Raw genomic sequence first — 14,997 nt, forward strand, 5'->3', positions numbered from 1 at the left:
GCCGTCATCACTGTTTGATCCGTTCTCTCCAACTTCTCTGGTTGGAGTGCTGTGTTGACTTTGGCCCGTTCTGGCGAAGGGGTCTGCTGAGGCAACACATGGTCCATGTGTGAGGCATCACTCTCCCGCCATCTGGAGGGCCCTCATGCTTCCTCTCATATACCACTCCTTCATCCCCTTCTTTTTTCCCCCATGCCCATTGGTAGCTCACTCGCATCACGTCACATTTGCTGTTTAAGTTCCATATTGCGCTTAAACGTCCTACTTGACAGAGTTAAGTGTGAAGTCTCTGTTATAGGGTTGGTTTCCCATACACAGATTGAAGCCTTGTCCTGCACTACAAAGAAAAGTAATAGAGAATCCCAAAGAGTTGTGAGAGCATTTGAGTGTTTTCTCCACCGTCTTTCTAATAGGTTTCATGAAATGCTCACCATCGCCACTTTCCCTGTACAGTAGCCAACTTTCGTCATGTCACAAGGTGATTTACACAGTGTGTCGTTATGATTGTTTAATTGCACCTGCATACACCCATATTAGGATATGTCAGGCACTTCGTCGTCTGGCATTCCTGCCTCTCCCTCCCCGCCTCTGTGACATGGGCCTGCCTTTGTCCTGAGTAATAAGGCTACAGGAAGGCCTGGCTACCACGGTAGCTAGCTCCTGCCCCACAGGAATCCTTAACACTCCCAGACCTGACTAGCTCATTTGTGTTCTGGAATACCAGGCTTTTTTATGATCCAAAATTCTGGTATTTTTTGTGTGTGGTTCTGGATTTATTTGTCAAGCTGGCCCTCCTCCTCTTTGCTGTGAACTGAACAATGCCCTGTCATGGTTCTACACGTTGGATTCAGTTACTTAATTGAGCCACAGTTTGCTCATTCTCATTTTCCCACTGTGGCATGCTGCTATACTCAGCATCCTCGTTCCTTCCCTCGGTGACAGACATCTTTAATTTGACTGTGTTGGTGCCATTGATTACTTTGATAACTCACATCTGGCACGCAGAGGCATGTTTTTCCCCTCCCTGGTCAAACAAGGGCACAGTGACTGTTCACCCACCCACTTGGACCGACCAACTTTTTTGTAACTATCCCCTTTTCACATCCTCCCCTTTTTTCTTGATTTTTTTCCCCTTTCTCCGTCTCTCGCTCCCTCCTCCACTTTTCTCTCCCTTCATTTCCCTCTCCTCCCCTCATGCTGGTCTGAGGATGGGTGTGGATAGGTGGGCCCCAGCTCTCGGCCATGAAAGAATGCAGATAAAGTACTGTTTTATCTGCTCTCCCTCCGAGCTGGAGGTCTAAGAGACATCTGGTCCCCCAGACATGCCAAATACAAAATCCCTGAATGGGCAGCATTCCTTTATAAGAAAGCAATACCAATCAATTCTGAATTGTTGGTAAAGTCCAAGAAATACCTTTTCTTACCCAAGTTAGTCACCCTGTTGAGTGCATTGGCCTGGGGAATGTACTGTACGTATTTTGAAATGAATTGGAGCAGCAATAGCAGTAGGCTAGTATTACTGCTGTTGGTGATCACGATGTGAATTGAAAGTACTGTACTTTCATTTGTTGAGATTCGCTCTCTTCCCTATGTTTGGGCGTACAGTGCGGAAACAAAAGCCGAGCCTTTTGAAAGAGAAGAAGACTTGAGGGTTACTTTTCATCTTGGGATATTATAATAGCACATTACAACAAGCCCTTCAGGTTTTGAGTGAAATGAAGGAGCTCGCAGGCTGCTTGCCTTCGGGGCACATGACAGCTTTATCAATATGGTACAACATTGCTGTCCAACTTCCCTATCTGATGGAATGCAAATATACGAGCAGGAGGCATGCACTTGCGGTTTGTAAATCGCCTGCAAATGACATCTATTTGGTGTTCTATTTTTTTTCATGTTGTACTCCACCCTCCCGCCTTCGTACCTCCTTAGGGCGTCCTGTTCAGCATGTTTAATTTGGGCATTCCTTTACTTCGCTCGCAGACAAAACAACCCGAGAACTTTGAGTGTGCCACAGCCCCCCCCCCCCCCTAATCACTCGCAGGAAATGGGCTCCCGTGCAAACTATCCCCAGCGCAAAATAACCCTGCGTGTATTTTAAGGCCATGAAATGTTGAGTTAAGGAAATACTACATGATCTCTTCCCCCAACACACTTTCTTTCTCCCCTGCTCTCGTCCCCTTAGTACAGCCTTTCTCTGTATTTTACTTGTGCTTTAAGGCATTTCATTGGCGTAATCATGGAAAGGTACAATTTCAGAAGTAACTTGATGTACTTTCTCAAGCTGTCTTTCTGCTAGTGGTCGTAGTTTAAATTGTTAGGCAAATGGCGTAATAATACTCCCTACTATTCAGCTGACGTAGACGGGGGATGCATGTTTTTGCATGTAAAGGATGAGGGCCAAGGCCGCCTTCGAGAAGGATGTGGCTGATGTTCAGTTTACCATTTGGTTTTCAATGATTTAAGGGAAACCACACAGAGCGAGGAAAGGGCCACTTCACTTCAGAGTGTTTGGGGCTTGAAAATAATGTCGTCACGTCGTGCGAGCCTGTTTACTTCTTTATTTGGTTGTGAAATGGAGGGTTTGTCCCTGGTCAATGTTTGAGGTCTTTTGGGGTGTCTGAAATATCTGTAAGGACCTGCCAACGAACTGGGATCCGAAACATTGACGTTGTAGTAACAGGAGAGTCAATTGGTGGTTACATTTAGGTAAAAAGATGATGTACTTCAGCCATGACAATATCAACACTACAGTATACTTCTCTGAGGTCCTCGTTATCACTGTCTTGGCATAACCCACACTTTTGAGTAGAAATTCCATGTTGAGTCGAACATTGAGGCAACGTTGTGTGTAGTGATGGGGGAAAAAATGTATAGAGTTGCGTATCGCAATATATAATTTTTTGACAATATTATAACAATATTTGACTCCAGTATCGATTTGATATCGTTTAGACAATATCACAACATTATTTTTTTGCGCTAGTTGACTGTACCTGCACCAAAAGCAGTATTTTTTTCCTTCATAGCTTGTTTTCCTTTTTAAATATGGAGCCAATTTTGTTTTCAGCACTTTTATTTCTTTCTTTCATTGTCTGATCAAAACAAATGTTCTCATGGCTCTCTCTTGTCCCTCTGCAGCAGACCATATGGTGAGCAATATGTTTGGAACATCAAATTGCAACAACATGACAGTATTGAATCACAATACATATGGAATCGTGAGAATCGCAATATATATCGTATCGGCACCTAAGTATCATGATAATATTGTATTGTGAGGTCCCTGGCGATTCCCAGCTCTAGACATAGGGCCAGAATGGAATGAATGGAGCACTGTTGGGCCAGCCAAAAACAAGTTGTCTGGTCATGCATGAGACAATTGAGGCGCAACGAAATGTGACACATATCTGACCGACTTCTCAGACCACCTCGTAGCCAATATGCCTCAATATCAATGGTTAATTTTACACTGAAGGCATTGTCAGTTGACTGACCTTAAGTGTCAATACCAAGCACAACAATGGTGAAATGAAGCTATGAATCATTACTATGGTAGAATCATGAGAAACTCATAGTAATGTTTGTCCTCTGTGTTCTTCCTCTGGTTGTAGGGCTTGTGGATGGAGCTCCATAGTGAAACCATCTGGTGACCGACGGGCTGCATTTACCAGCTGCTTAGCACCCAACACAAGAGGATGTCTCCATAGAAAGTAAGTTTACGGTATGTTTGTTTTGAATGTCTTTGTCAAGGCCATGTTTACACATAAGCTTACAGTATCTATAGTTCAGTCTTTATATTATCATGTATTAGTGTGTGTGTGTGCGTGCGTGCCTGTCTGTCCGTCTGTAAACACCCTCTCAGGACCGTCTCTATCTAACCTTGACTGGTCTTTTTTGACATACTGTTTCATTCAAACTGTGACCGAATATCTCTATTTGACAGTCGCAGTTTGAGAGAAAGTCTACCTTTGACTGGCTGTTTCTTTCTAAAAAATTTTTTTTTTTTAAACTGACACTCTTGTGTGTGTTGTGTGCGCGTGCGTACGCTCCCATACTGTGTGTAATGGCAATGAGTCTGCATCCAGCTGCTCAGTTGAGAGGAAACGCAGAGAAAATGTGGTGGGGAAGGTTCCGGATTCCAAGGCTGTTCCTTACCTCTGAACCCTTTGTGAGCTGGTTTCCTGGTGGGCCAGGTCAGTGTTGCACTAAAGCTGGCGCCGCGTTTCCTTCCCTGTACCCATAGGTCAGCAAGGAATGGCAAACTCGCACATATACAGAGTGCACGCACAGAGTGCCGGCTCACCTGGAGGCCCTTGGTAACACCCTCCCAGTAATGTGCTCTCTCTGTCAAACTTACTCAGCACTGGGAGAAGCCAAATAAAATCACTGAGGCAGCCCAACTCTGATATTTGTTCCACTAATTTGTCTTTTGACCAATCACTTTTTTTTTTTAGCTGATCTGATTGGTCAAAATACCAATTAGTGGGGGAAAAATAAAAGAATTGGGGCTGCCTCTCTAAACGCAGCCTGACTGGTCAAGTCTAGTCAGGCTACAGCCACTGTCTTCAGCATGCTAGTAACTGTGCGGAGTGTCTGACTATTTTCTACCTGTTGTGAAATTATGAAGTATACAAAGGAGACAGTTTAATCCCATAGAGGCCTTTATTAATTAGTCTTCCGATTGAGGTTGTTGTCGTTATGGTTGGGTGGTATCCAGATTTTTATACCGTTGCTGGACCATACCGGGGTGTAAGGGCACTGCGTTCATCCACCTCTGGCCTGCTCGCCTCCCTACCACTGAGGAAGTACAGTTCCCGCTCAGCCCAGTCAAAACTGTTCGCTGCTCTGGCCCCCCAATGGTGGAACAAACTCCCTCACGACGCCAGGACAGCGGAGTCAATCACCACCTTCCGGAGACACCTGAAACCCCACCTCTTTAAGGAATACCTAGGATAGGATAAAGTAATCCTTCTCACCCCCCCCCCTTAAAAGATTTAGATGCACTATTGTAAAGTGGCTGCTCCACTGGATGTCATAAGGTGAATGCACCAATTTGTAAGTCGCTCTGGATAAGAGCGTCTGCTAAATGACTTAAATGTAAATGTAAGTATTACCAAATGTGCACACAAGGGGCACTATTTCTTTTTTTACCGCACAAAACAATTTAGGCAACGGAGATCTTGATCCAGGAAGGGATTGAATGTCTTTTGAGAAGCTTGATCTTGACATCAAGCCACTTAGCTAGCATGTTAGCAAACCAAATGCACAGCTGGAGCTCTGAGCTGGATATAATTTATTTGACACAGATTTTTTGCGGTATTGAAAGTCATACTGTCTGTATTTCGAAATACCCCGGTATATGGTATATCTCCCAAGCCTAGTTGCCATGGTAAAGGGCATAGACTGTATTTGAGTAAAGAGACTGTATGAATGTGATATGCTGTATCATATCTCCTAGTGGTAGAGGCTAAAGTGGCTATATCCCAACATATATTGTAATCAGCTATATTTTAAGATGGCTCTGACAGTAATGTGTCAATCAAGCTGTTTCTGTGTGTGTATCCTAGACACATTTATGAGGCTGTCTGTCTCTGTGGACTCGTAGCAGGTAAGCTGAAACCTTGAGTCCTCTCCTCCTCACTCTCTGTATGGTTCCACCCCTTTCCTCAGTTTATTTCCATGGGTTTATTACTGTATGTGTCATTAAATACCGCTGCATTATAGGCCAAGAGGGGGAGGGGGGTGAGGCTCCCGTCTCTGCTCTGTCGCAGCGGCAGAGCTACGCCAGCCAGTGTGACGTCTGTTCCCCATTCACCACCGACAGCATTACATTACTCCGCCTCTGTTTCTCTCCCTCTTCTTATCTTCCTCCCTCTTTCTCTCCATCTCCCCCTCTCTTTCTCACTCTCCTCTAGCCTGTGATGATGATGAGTGCAAGAGAGTGCTGCATTCCTGCTGCAGTGTTCCGGTCTGGCAAAGCCCTGTTCAGCATTCTGTGGGCTAACTCCCCACCGCGTTGTAGCTCACTCGCTCTCTCACATGCTGTCTCGCATGCTGTCTTCCCCCCTCTCACCACCACACTTAGTTACTCACCCCTCTCTCTCGGCCTCTCGCACAGGAGATGCAGTGAATCTGATGCGCCCACAGTGCCACCTTGCAGCCGCAGCGGGTATCTGATGCCAACACTCTGGCTGCCAGGCTGTGCCAACCGGGGAGGGCTGGCACCCAGACAGATTGACAAAAGACAGCGACGGAGAGAGGGAGGAAGAGGGTATATGTTAATCAACCTTAAAAAAAAACAAAGATTTTATTTGTCACATGTGCTGAATACAACAGCTGAATACAACCTTACTGTGAAATGCTTACTTACATGCCCTTAACCAACAGTGCAGTTCAAGAAATAGGGTTAAAAAAATATTTACTAAATAAACTAAAGTAAAACATTTAAATAAAAGTAACACGGTAAAATAACAATACCGAGGCTATATAGAGGGGGTACTGGTACCGAGTCGACGTGTGAGTTTACAGGTTAGTCGTACATGTAGGTAGGGGTAAAGTGACTATGCATAGATAATAAACAAGTAGCAGCAGTGTAAAAACAAAGGGGGGGGGTCAATATAAATAGTCTGGTTGCCCTTTGGTTAATTGTTCAGCAGTCTTATGGCTTGGGGGTAGAAGCTGTTAAGCAGCCTTTTGGACCTAGATGTGGGGCTCCAGTACCGCTTGCCGTGCAGTAGCAGAGCGAACAGTCTGACTTGGGGGACTGTAGTCTTGAACAATTTTTTGGGGTCTTCCTCTGACCCCTATAGATTTTATGGACACAGTATACATTAGTTATCTTGTTTTCAGTCCCAACCTTCAGCTCCACTCAACCCCTCCCATCTATCTCTTATTTCTATATGACATGTACAGTGCATTCGAAAAGTATTCAGACCCCTTGACTTTTTCCACATTTTGTTACGTTACAGCCTTATTCTAAAATCGATTAAATTGTTGTTTTTCCTCATCAATCTACACACAATAAATTGCAAATTTATAAAATATAAAACATTTAAATACCCATTTACATAAGTATTGAGACCCTTTACTCTGTACTTTGTTGAAGCACCTTTGGCAGCGATTACTGCCTCGTGTTTTCTTGGGTATGACACTTCAAGCTTGGCACACCTGTATTTGGGGAGTTTCTCCCATTCTTCTCTGCAGAATCTCTTGAGCTCTGTCAGGTTGGATGAGGAACATTGCTGCACAGCTATTTTCAGGTCTCTCCAGAGATGTTCGATCAGGTTCAAGTCTGGTCTTGGCTGTCTGAGGTCTGCCCCAGTCTGAGGTCTGAGCGCGTTGGAGCAGGTTTTTTTTATCAAGGAGCTTACTCTACTTTGCTCTGTTCATCTTTGTCTTGATCCTAACTAGTCTCCCAGTCCCCAACTAGTCTCCCATGATGCTGCCACCACCATGCTTCACCGTAGGGATGGTGCAAAAAGTTCTTTTTTTTTTACATCAAGATTGTATTATTTCAATTCATATGTTTCATACAATACATTTATGGAGATATCATTTTTTTATCCCCCCACCGGCAATCTGATAACATAAAATGTCAAATAAATGAATTAATCATGAGAATTCGTTTTTATTATTACATAGTAAATCTACTGAACAATATATCATAGTCTCAGAAAGAGGCTCAAATTATTGATACACATTCATGGATGTAAAGGCCCGTTGGTTAAGAGTTCAGAAATGTCCGCTGCTTCTTTTTTTCCCATGTGTCCAGAGTGGACACCTTGACCCTGTGGCATCCTGGCCCGTGGAGAGCTCCATTAAGTACCATTTCCTTTAAATGCGAGCAGCCATTGTTGCAATGGTTAACCGACAATCGTTTTCTTAGCTGCTGTGGTTCTTGACAACCACACTATCCGTTGGTGCGTTCTGACAAGCCCAAGTCAGTCATCACAAAGCAACATCACTATAGGATTTAATGGCAATATTTTATCTGTAAGTACAGAGTTGACATTGTTGACTTTCCCCCAGAATCCAACCACCTCCTGGCATTTCCGCAGCACATCCTGAAAAGTACCAACACACTGAAAAGTACCAAGGTCCCCTGTGGTGCAGAACTCACATAATGGCGATGGACTAATACCCACGTGATGCCTTTTTTGAGGTGTTAGATGGGTTCTATGGCATATTTTGTAATGAATGAATTAGTTCTTTGGGTTTCCAGATGATCCTAATATATTTTTTTCGAAACTGTCTCCCATTATTTGTCTGTCAGCAAGTGTAAAATCCTTTTCCCATACAGTGGATAAAGTTGATGGTTTTTGTGCTGCTAGAATTGACTGTAGATATCAAAATCAACTCTCTTTGAGGGCTGTCTGTTTGTTATAAGTTTGATCAATGGGTGTACTGCTTATTCTGCTCCCCGGGGGAACACACAGGCTTGCATGGATAGGCAGAGTTGAAGGTAAAGACTAAATGATGAACCTGGGACATTAAAACACTGGTGGATTTCACATTCACATTGAATATGTCTTTGAAAGTATAAATACCTTTCTTAGACCAAGAATCTGATATAACAGGTTTTTCACACACTAAGAATTATTTTAGGCCATATTGGAGAGTATGAATTCCATTTAAGTAGTTTTCCACACGTTTACTGAGTATGCTATAATGTGTCCAAACAATAATGCAAATATTTTTAGGAGTCAATTCAGAAAATAATAAATATTGTAATCTAATTGATGAAACGATTGACTCTTCTGTAGCACGCCAAGGAACAGAAGCCTCTGGGTTTAACCAGGTCTTCAGGAAATTCATCTGGAATGATGGGTGATAAAAGTTTAGATTAGTCCACGTGATGCTTTTGTTCTCTGTAGTGTTGCATATTTTAATCTGTGGTCTCTTTCTCCCCCAAATGAACTTCTTCATGACGGAGTCAAGTTTAGACCAATTGTCTATAGGAGGAGACAGAGGTAACATGGAACTCATAAAATTGATACGAGGGAGGACATTCATTTTAATAATTGAGATTCTAGGATGCAAAGAAGAGGCCATAGCGGACCATCTTTTTATGTCTTTTAGGATATTTTGAAAGGTTTCTAAGTAGTTCTTCCTGCAAGTAGTGTGATTAGAGGGGGATATAGTAATGCCTAAGTATATATTTGTTTCTTCATTGAGATCATGGGTGGTAGTTGCATGCTTCTCATATCTGAGTTAAGAGGTAGTAGAGCTGATTTTGTTTTTTCATGGTCTGAGAGTCCTTTAGGTGCCTTTTGGCAAATTCAAAGCAGGCTGTCGTGCCTTTTACTGAGGAGTGGCTTCCGTCAGACCACTCTACCATAAAAGACTGATTGGCGGAGTGCTGCAGAGATGGTTGTCCTTCTGGAAGGTTCTCCCATCTCCACAGAGGAACTCTGGAGCTCTGTCAGAGTGACCATCGGGTTCTTGGTCACCTCCCTGACCAATGCCCTTCTCCCCTGAATGCTCAGTTTGGCCCAGGAGGCCAGTTCTAGGAAGAGTTTTGGTGGTTCCAAACTTATTCCATTTAAGAATGATGGAGGCCACTGTGTTCTTGGGGACCTGCAATGGTGCAGAAATGCTTTGGTACCCTTCCCCAGATCTGTGCCTCGACACAATCCTGTCATGGAGCTCTACGGACAATTTCTTTGACCTCCTTGCTTTGTTTTTGCTCTGACATGTACTGTCAACTGGGGGACCTTATATAGACAGGGGTGTGCCATTCCAAATCATGTCCAATCAATTGAATTTACCACAGGTGGACTTCAAGTTGTAGAAACATCTCAAGGATGATCAATGGAAGCATTCGAGTCTCATAGCAAAGGTTCTGAGTACTTATGTACATTTTTCAAAGATATCTCAACCGGTTTTCGCTTTGTCATTGTGGGGTATTGTGTGTAGAATAATTTCATCAATTTTGTAATAAGGCTCTAACGTAACAATGTGGAAAAAGTCAAGGGGTCTGAATACTTTCCGAATGCACTGTACATGTCATATAGAAATAAGAGATAGATGGGAGGGGTTGAGTGGAGCTGAAGGGTGGGACTAAAATCAAGATAACTAATGTATACGGTGTCCATAAAATCTATATAGGTTCTGAACTTTTTGTGAAACAGTACAGTTAGAAATACACTACCGTTCAAAAGTTTGGGGTCATTTAGAAATGTCCTTGTTTTTGAAATAAAACACATTGTTTGTCCATTTAAAATAACATCAAATTGATCAGAAATACAGTGTAGACATTGTAATGTTGTAAATGACTATTGTAGCTGGAAACGGCAGATTTTTTTTTTAATGGGATATCTGCATAGGCATACAGAGGCCCGTTATCAGCAACCATCACTCCTGTGTTCCAATGGCACGTTGTGTCAGCTAATCTAAGTTTATAATTTTAAAAGGCTAATTGATCATTAGAAAACCCTTTTACAATTATGTTAGCACAGCTGAAAACTGTTGTTCTGATTAAAGAAGCAATAAAACTAGCCTTTAGACTAGTTGAGTAGCTGGAGCATCAGCATTTGTGGGTTCGATTACAGGCTCAAAATGGCCAGAAACAAAGAACTTTCTTCTGAAACTCGTTAGTCTATTATTTTTTTTAAGAAATGAAGGCTATTCCATGCAAGAAATTGCCAAGAAACTGAAGATCTCGTTCAACATTGTACTAATCCCTTCACAGAACAGCGCAAACTGTCTCTAACCAGAATAGAAAGAGGTGTGGGAGGCCCCGGTGCACAAATGAGCAAGAGCACAAGTACATTAGTGTCTAGTTTGAGAAACAGACACCTCGCAAGTCCTCAACTGGCAGCTTCATTAAATAATACCTGCAAAACACCGGTCTCAACGTCAACAGACAAGAGGCAGAGTCGCAAAGAGAAAGCCGGGGGGGGGGGGGTAGAGTTAGGGAAATAATTAAGGTAGAGATATACGGGTTGAATACTTATTTACTCAAAACATTTAAGCTTTTAATTTCAGAAAACACAATTCCACTTTGGCATTATGGGGTATTGCCTGTAGGACAGTGACACAAAATCTCAATTTAATCAATATTCTAGTCAGGCTGTAACACAGAAAAATGTGGAAAAAGTCCAGGAGTGTGAATACTATCTTCTTTCTAATGTTATCAACTTCATTTCTCAACTCCTAATGCTGAGGAAGTTATATTCATTGGAGCCAATTAAACTTACTAGAGTATCTGACATATGCTTTGAAAAAGCACCCACAAATAGGCTACCAGTGCGACAAGTGCCGCTGGCTGCTGGTAAGCTTTCTTCACTTGGACATACATGTTTGGCTAACCTTTTGTTTTAACAGCATACAGCATAAAGCCATTTTAATAAAAATGCTCAATAAGAAATCCACACAAATTAAAAACAAACATAACTCCATATCTAATTAAGACTAAATGGTATTCAGTATCCAGCATGTGCGTTTGCTGGTTTGCCTGGGAGTGAAAAGGTGGAAGGCCCCCGTATTAGAATGTCCTCTCACTGTCCTTGATGGTTATATTGCTGTATTGTATTGTCCCTGCCTTGTGTTGTGCTGTAACCTTGAGCTGGTATAACGATTTGAGCCTCAGTGCCAGTGTGCCTTCTCTGTAACCCCCCCCCCTCCATTGATGCTGACAGGCACATCTATTATGGCTGGTGGTGGTAGTGCCTGTGGAGGCTGATAGCAGAAATAGTGGGCTGATGGTGGGGGGGGGGGGTTGATGTTTGGAGGAGGTTGAGATTTCCGTGGTGGCTGGTGCTCACTCAAGTCCAACACAACTCTTAAAACATTTTTTTCTTTAATGTGTCCTAGTGTGTGTGTCAACGTAGACAACGTATGGAAGCAGTCAGTTAAGTGTCAGGAGACTTGGTGGTTCGTAAAGACTCACATCCATCATTGTGGGTCACCTAACTGATTAGCCCTCATCTCCTCTCTGGCCTAGTGGGAGAGGGGGAGGAGAGATTGGGGGATGGTAGGCGGAGGTAGAATCATAATGAGGTTGTTCTCTCTGTCCTTGAACGTGGATGGTAGTCAATAGAGGAGAGCAGAGATGATTCAGCTGCCTTGGATATAGAAAAGCAGTGGAACCGCTCACCATTTTTTAGGAATTTATTTATTTGACAAGGGTAGTGGACATTTAATCAACAACATTTCAGTCTTCACATCAAAAATAAATGTGCTGGATACTGAATACCATTTAGTCTTAATTAGATATTGAGTTATGTTTGTTTTTAATTGGTGTGGATTTCTTATTGCGCATTTTTATTAAAATGGCTTTATGCTGTAAGAGAAGTGGAGCATTTTCAAGCTGTGTGTGTCTCTAGTCTAATGGTAAATGAGTAGAGACCTTGGTTGTGTTGGTACGAGTTTGAATGTACACCACAGTTTGGAATTCAGCGTGTGTATTTATGCATGTCAATGGTTGTTGGTTGTCAGACAGTCTGTGGGGGGTAGAAACTAAGTTATTGTTCTTTCAGTGAGTGAGCTCCCAATGTCCCTTCCTCTGTAAACCGTGTATTTGCTGCCGGCCAAAGTAAACAGTAGGTTGCCAGTCAGTGGCCTACAGTGGGAATTTCTCTCTTTTCTCGCTGACTCTCTCGTGTGTGTGTGTGTGTGTCACTTTCTCCTTTATCTCTCATTTTCTCCTCCATCTCTCTGGCCATGAGTACGGTCTCCAATCACCACCTCTCTTGTCGACTAATTTAAGTGCTCCTCCTAGTTACAGCGTGTTCAGGCACCATAATGTTGCCATGTTCAGCAAACATCAGTTATCAGCACCACACAAGGTGACACATGTTGCATTCCTGCCTGAGCACGTCATAGGCAGCCAATCTGCCATTTAGTCTCCATTAGAGCTCCAGTAGAGAGGCTCTTACCTAACTGTGATGTGAACAGTGTACACGAATTAAGTCTGTTTGAGCAAACCCATCCAGGGCCCTGTTTATTTGGTCACCAATGTAGCAAAACGTTTTGAAACGGAGAATGGAAATGAACTTTTCCGTCCCGGTTTAAAAATATGTTTTTAACCTGATCATTGCTGCGTGAGAGGCTTTCGCTCTATTGCGGCAGCTGCCTGCAGAGGTTGTAGTCGGCGGTGTGTAGCGATCAGACTACGGGAGAGAGAGGGATGCAAAGGCAACACGGCTACAGCCATTTAGCTAGCTAGCTTGTTGTAGCCTACTTCTTTTCATTTCACAAACTTTTAAGTCCATCTTGTATTGCATTGCATTGCATTGCATTAGTGAACTCTCACTATACTTGCTGTACATTGTGGCTCTTTGCCGCTTTGCTTGTTTTCTTGTTGTTGGCTGGGCTCCCTGCCTGTGCCATTAAACCCCTACAACTCATCCAGAACGCCGCAGCCCGTCTGGTGTTCAACCTTCCCAAGTTCTCTCACGTCACCCCGCTCCTCCGCTCTCTCCACTGGCTTCCAGTTGAAGCTCGCATCCGCTACAAGACCATGGTGCTTGCCTACGGAGCTGTGAGGGGAACGGCACCTCAGTACCTCCAGGCTCTGATCAGGCCCTACACCCAAACAAGGGCACTGCGTTCATCCACCTCTGGCCTGCTCGCCTCCCTACCACTGAGGAAGTACAGTTCCCGCGCAGCCCAGTCAAAACTGTTCGCTGCTCTGGCCCCCCAATGGTGGAACAAACTCCCTCACGACGCCAGGACAGCGGAGTCAATCACCACCTTCCGGAGACACCTGAAACCCCACCTCTTTCAGGAATACCTAGGATAGGATAAAGTAATCCTTCTCACCCCCCTTAAAAGATGTAGATGCACTATTGTAAAGTGGCTGTTCCACTGGATGTCTTAAGGTGAACGCACCAATTTGTAAGTCGCTCTGGATAAGAGCGTCTGCTAAATGACTTAAATGTAAATGTAATGTAAATGCTTGGCCAACATAAACAACAAACTGCACACATGAAGGCTACCGGTCTTTTTATGGGGCGCACCGTGCACATCATAAAAACGTTTGTTTTATTAAATTAATCATATGAAATGTTATGGTATATCCTTGTATGTGACAATGTCAAATGGATATTTTGATTTAATTTAGAAAAAGCTTTTTCTGGGTTGAAATCTGGTTAAAAAGGCCTATATTAGGCTATATTTTTTTTGTCTGTCAAAAATGTATGCTCACAAGTATTCGTATACTAATGTCCGTTTTAAATATTTGAATAACAGTGCACATCCCTAGTTACGTGTTGGTGGTATTGAGGGTTATTGAGGCTGTGTATGTACGATATGTGTTCATTGAACCTGTCGAGTGTGTGCATGCGCTAAGCGCTCCCGTGTGTGTGCTAGAGACCATGTCAGTTAGCATGTGTGTTCATGAGCGATCATGTAAGTATGTACAGTATGTGCCTAGCACCTGTACGGTGTGCTCAGACAAGTAGCCTTATGTGAGCGATGCAGGGTCAGGCCTCCCAATAACGACCATACTCTCTCTCCCTCTCTTCCCGTCTGTTCCCACTTAGCGATTCTGCCTGTTGCGTAAGCTCTCTCTCTCTCTCCCTCTCCTTTAACTGCCCAAGGCTGCTTGCTTCTGATGACGTCATTACTTACTGAAGGGGAGGGGGTGTTTAGTGCTGAACTCACAATGGCTGGTACACTTCCTCTACCTGCTAGTTTCACAACATGACTTCCCTCTGCTCAACATTCCTACATTCCCAACACTTCCTTAATTAAAAGCTATCTTTCTTACTCACGTTCATCATCCCCATTTTGTTACAACAGCTACACACACACACACAAATGTGCCCATCTCGAATGTGGGCCTATGAATCATTAATAACTATAACATTAATAATCATCACACTTCACACTTTTTGTGATCAATGTCTGTCTGCAGGGATGCAAACTAGTCACCTTTCGGGGAAATTCGCAGTTTTTAAACTACGTGATTTGTGTAGATCCGTTCACATAACAGAATGCAGCATGCGACTGAAGATAGAATAGACAGCCTACTTGCTAGTTATGGCATCATTG

At 43.3% G+C, this 14,997-nt stretch overlaps 1 protein-coding gene across 2 annotated transcripts in view; it reads left to right on the plus strand.

Annotated features, from left to right (window-relative positions):
* The window catches only part of LOC115138295 (leucine zipper protein 1-like), an 83,158-nt gene that overhangs the window by 25,892 nt on the left and 42,269 nt on the right, over positions 1-14,997 (plus strand). For both annotated transcript variants that reach the window (XM_029674994.2, XM_029674995.2), the window contains exon 2: positions 3,612-3,710. The gene's annotated coding sequence lies outside the window, so the exon portion shown is untranslated. The remainder of the gene's footprint in view (positions 1-3,611; positions 3,711-14,997) is intronic.

Source organism: Oncorhynchus nerka, linkage group LG12, assembly GCF_034236695.1.
Source record: "Oncorhynchus nerka isolate Pitt River linkage group LG12, Oner_Uvic_2.0, whole genome shotgun sequence".
Classification (NCBI taxonomy): domain Eukaryota; kingdom Metazoa; phylum Chordata; class Actinopteri; order Salmoniformes; family Salmonidae; genus Oncorhynchus; species Oncorhynchus nerka.